Source organism: Arachis duranensis, chromosome 3 (assembly GCF_000817695.3).
Source record: "Arachis duranensis cultivar V14167 chromosome 3, aradu.V14167.gnm2.J7QH, whole genome shotgun sequence".
Taxonomy (NCBI): Eukaryota; Viridiplantae; Streptophyta; class Magnoliopsida; order Fabales; family Fabaceae; genus Arachis; species Arachis duranensis.
The window spans coordinates 103269089-103274158 of NC_029774.3; positions in this window are offsets into that span (position 1 = coordinate 103269089).

Sequence of the window (5070 nt, forward strand, 5' to 3'; positions counted from 1 at the left end):
AATGTTGTACCAGCGTGCCATGCCCAGCTTCTGGCGTGCCATGCCAATACATTTTTGTGGTGTTTGTTCCAAGTGGCACGCCTACTTCACACGCCCCAGTTGTTTTGTTGTTTTCTTTCTAATTTTGATATCTTTTCCACCTGAAATTCATCACAAACTCATTCCAAAGCAATGTACTATGATATTCTTCAATTAAGGCATGAATTGCAATGATCAAATGAGATTATGCCTCTTTTATGGTCCTTTTTATGCAAGAAAAATGGTAGATGATGTAAGTCATCAGATAACAATAAAAAGCTTCATGTCACTACTGATTAAAGCGATGGTTTGTCTGTTTGGAGTAGAGATTTTCCTTTCATGGCTGTAGCTGATGATGTTTGCCAATCATTTACTGATGTGAGCTTGGCAAGTGAGGTCGGAGATGTGGCTATTGGCCAGTATATGCAGGTAGTGGTTATGTTTGTTAATATATGCATTTTGTGAATATTTTCGTGTACTGATCATATGTGTTTTTAGGTTCTTGGTTTGAGGTTGGCTAGTTTGGGTCGTAGCCAAGAGGTAAAGAATAAGAAGCTGGTTGGTTGCACAGAAGATATGAGTTCGTTGAAGGAGGAGTTGGAGTCAAAGAAGGCAATAATTTCTCAGTTGGAAGCCAAGTTAGGTGCTAGTGAGAGGAGCTGAAGTTACTGAAGGAGAACTATGCCAAGGAAGTTGATGCTTTAAATAAGAAGGAAGCTGATTTGACAAGTGTGGAGACAGGGATGATTAAGTTAACTGCCCAAATAAAGGCTTTAGAAAAAAATTAAAGAGGCCAAAATATTGGACTCCTTTGTGGAAGATTTTGAACGAGTATCTATCCAGGCAAAGTTTTTGGTGCTAGGAGCCAATTTTTTGAAATGGATCTGGGAAAGATAGTTCGTGATGGAGTAATGGTTGAAGATGATGGTGTTGCTGAGGAAGAGGCTGAAAATGTTTGAGTAGATTGTTGCGGCTGCTAATTTATTTTGTTTGTATTTTGTTTGTTGGTTTGAACTGTTGAGTAGTTAGTGTGGTAAAACTTGGTTGCTCCTTTGTGAGCTTGTTTTGAATGTTTTTGTTGATGCCTTTGTTAAAAAAGGCATTATGTTCATGATAATATATAAGGTTAGTTTGGATGAATTGGTTTTTAATAGTTATTTTGAGTTGTGATATGTTGGTTGAGTATGCATTGCTGTAAGGATGCTTTGTGAGACTGTAATTTTTGTACCTTAGTTGAGTATTGAGGATGGAGTGATGATCCATCAATTAGGATGTTCGGAGATAGATGATTGTATTACTATTTTGTTAAATTGCAAAGAATAGAATGATGTATTTGTAGGATACTGATTATTTGTATATAGATGAACAGATTGGTTTTTCTGAATTGTTCGGCAATTGTCATATATGCGACAATTGTTGTTTGATTGGTGGTGTCCAAATTAATCGGTGATTGTTCATTTGTTGTTTGATCGAGAATTGTTCTGTGATTAGTAGTTTTCCGATTTAGTCAGCCTTAGGTATTTGATCGGTAATTCTTTGTTTGATCGGTAAGTGTTGTTTGATCGGTAACCCGTGATAGGTTTGATTGTGAATGGAGTTCGGAATGATAAGAGTATAATTTGAGAAAAGAAAGGGATTTAGAAATAAAAGACTAATGTATATTGAAAGACCTTTGGTTACAAAGGTGCAGGTAGGCCAGCCTCGTTAAAACCTCTCCAAGCAAAACCCATTATTGGGGGAAAATCTTTGTAGTAGGAAAAAGAGTACTCGCCTGTTCCTGACTTTTAACTGTAGTATAACTTTAAAGATGATACATTCCAAGTGTTAGGTATAATATTACCATCTAGGGTTTGTAGTCGGTAGGCTCCATTACCGATGACTTCTATGATTCTATAAGGGCCCTCCCAGTTAGCTGCTAGTTTGCCATGGTTTGATGGTTTTCTAACCTTTCGGTTCTTCTGAGCATAAGGTCGTTTACTTGAAAAGACCTTGGGTGAAGTCCTTGATTGTATCACCGAGCTATGTGCTGTTGCATAGCTCGTTGTTTAATTGCTGTTGAAGATCGGACTTCTTCAAGGAGGTCGAGTTCGGATTGCCGAGCTTCATCTTATATAGTATGGTCGGCCACTTGAGTGCGTAGTGAGGCTTGAGAGATCTCCACATGTATCATTGCGTCGGAGCCGTATACTAGTCAAAAAGGTGTTTCCTTTGTTGTTGAGTGGATGGTGGTATTATATCCCCAAATGATCTCTGGGATGAGTTCGGCCCAAAGCCCTTTGGCGTCATCCAATTTCTTCCTTAAGGCATGAAGGATGACCTTATTTGTAGCCTCTACTAGCCCATTTGTTTGTGGGTGCTCTACTGATGAGAAATGTTGTTTGACCTTTAAATTCTGAAAGAAGGAGTTGAATTTTTGGTCGACAAACTAGCGGCCGTTATCAGTGATAATGTGCCGAGGTATGTCGAATCTACAGATGATATGCTTCCATACAAAGGAAATCATTTGTTGTGAGGCAATTCTTGCTAAGGGTTGTGCCTCTATCCATTTTGAGAAGTAATCAATTGTAACTACTAAGAATTTTACCTGGCCGGCTGCTAAGGGGAAAGGACCGAGGATGTTGAGCCCCCATTGGTTGAACGGCCAACTTATCTCGGATAGTGTAGGTGTTCGGCTTGAAGGTGTGTGATCGAACTGTGTTTCTGGCAGTTGTCACAGCTTTTGACTTTTGTTTGACAATCTTGTTGTAGCGTCAGCCAATAGAAACCAGCTTGGAGGATCTTTGAAAACAGGCTTCGGTCTCCGAGGTGTGTACTACAGATACCTTCATGTGCCTCAGCAAGTGCAAGATTGGCTTCTGATCTACAAAGACATTTTAGTAAAGGACGAGAGAATCTTCGTTTATATAGGCAATTGTTATAAATTGTAAAGAATGAGGCTTGTCAGCGAAAGTGCCAAATGTTTTTGACTTTGCCTGGTAAGATCCCTGTCCGGAGATAGTTTATGTATGTTGTTCTCCAATCTGAATCCTGCGTTATACTTGGAACTTCTGTTAATTCTATACTGAGTTGAATTAAGGTAGACCGGTGAAGGGATGAATTATTTGTTTGTGTGTTGGCAAGCTTAGAGAGGATGTCAGATCGGCTATTGTTCTGCCGAGGTATATGTTCGATGTCACATTTATGAAATTTTGAAAGTAAACTTTGAACAATTGCAAGGTATTTGGATGATAAAGGGTTTTTTACCTGGTACATCTTGTTTACCTGCTGGACAATGAGTAGAGAATCACAGTATACCTTAAGCTCAGCTATGTTTAGATCGGAAGCTAGTCTGAGGCTGGCAATAAGAGCTTCATACTCACTCTGGTTGTTGCTCGCCTTGAAGGAGAAGTGTAGCGATTGCTCAATGACGTTACCATTTCCATCATCGAGTATGATCCCGGTGCCACACCCATGTGGGTTAAAGGAGCCGTCTACATACAAAGACCATTTTGGTGAACTTTCGGTGATGTCTGGGACTGTGAATTTGGCAATGAAATCAGCCAAGAATTGAGATTTGATAGATGATCATCCTTGGTATCTGATATCAAACTCAGAAAGTTCGATCGACCATTTTACTAGTTGATAAACCACTATTTTATGGCTTATCTTGTGCTAAATAGAGTGGATTTTATCAATCTTTTATACACTTATTCATATAAAATGCATGGATTTACATTTCCTTCCTAAATTGATTCTATGATTGAAAACATGCTTATCTGGCCTTAAATTCATTATTTTTAATCCTTTCTTATTTCCATTCGATGCCGTGATATATGTGTTAAGTGTTTTCAGGGATTATAGGGCAGGAATGGCTTAGAGGATGGAAAAGAAGCATGCAAAAGAGGAAGGAATACAAGAAAGCAAGGATTTCATGGGCGAGTATCGACGCAGACGGGTATAGCACGCGTACACATGGTCAGGCGAAAGTGCATCGACGCGCACGCGTGAACGACGCGTACGCGTGACAAGACGCCACGTGCTGCAGATATCAAAATTCGATGGGGGCAATTTCTGGGCCCCTTTTTCACCCAATTTCAAGCCCAAAAGTCCATATTAGAGGCAGGGGTGTAGCTGGGACTTAGACACATTCATTCTCACTTAGTTTTTTTTTAGTTTTTGAATTCTAGAGAGAGAAACACACTACCTCTTCTAGGGTTCTAGCATTTTCATAGTTTTCACTTTTGGATTGGCTTTAGAGAGAGCTACTACTACCTTCGCTTGAAGTTTTCACCATTTTAGTTTGCTTTTCTCTTACCTTGCTCTTTTATTTTCCATTAGTTATTCCAATTCATGTTCGAATTTTCTTAATTTCGAATTTATTAATGCAATGAACCATTTTTATATTTACTCCCGTTAATTAGTTTAATTTTCTTCCATTCACTTCTCAATACAAATTTTAGTTTTATTAATTCAGTTTTAATTACCATGTCTCTTTTTTACTCCCTTTACATGTTCATGAAAATGGCATTTATGTCAATGGAGTAGAGTCCCAACTTGGCTTTGGAGCTAATTAATTGGAACTCCTTGAGTTGAAAAACTCAAGTGTTAATTGAAACTTTGAAATTGTTGCCTTACTCTATTTTCACTAACTCTAGCCCTTCCCTAAGAAGGGGGCTAGGCCTTGTGAGTCAGAGTCAGCATACCCAATTGACCTTCCTTTGCAACTACAAGAGGATAATTAGTTGGAAGCAACAACTCTTACTATTACACTTGAGAAATTCAACGAAGATAGAAACTCCAATTAATTTCCTCCTAGCCAAGGCCTTTAATTTCAAATACATAACACCTCAGATTATTATTTCTTGCCTTAATCTTCCATTATTTATTTTTCTAATTCCAACATCAAAAATTTCTCAGAAAAATTCCTGATCAATAATTTGAACTCTCTTGTCAACTCGTTGGGAGACGACTTGGAAATTCTACTCCTAGTTATTTAAATTGTGACAACTCTTTTTAAATTGATAAGTAGAATTTTCATCGGTTAAGAACTGTACCTGCAGCGTTATTTCGTTA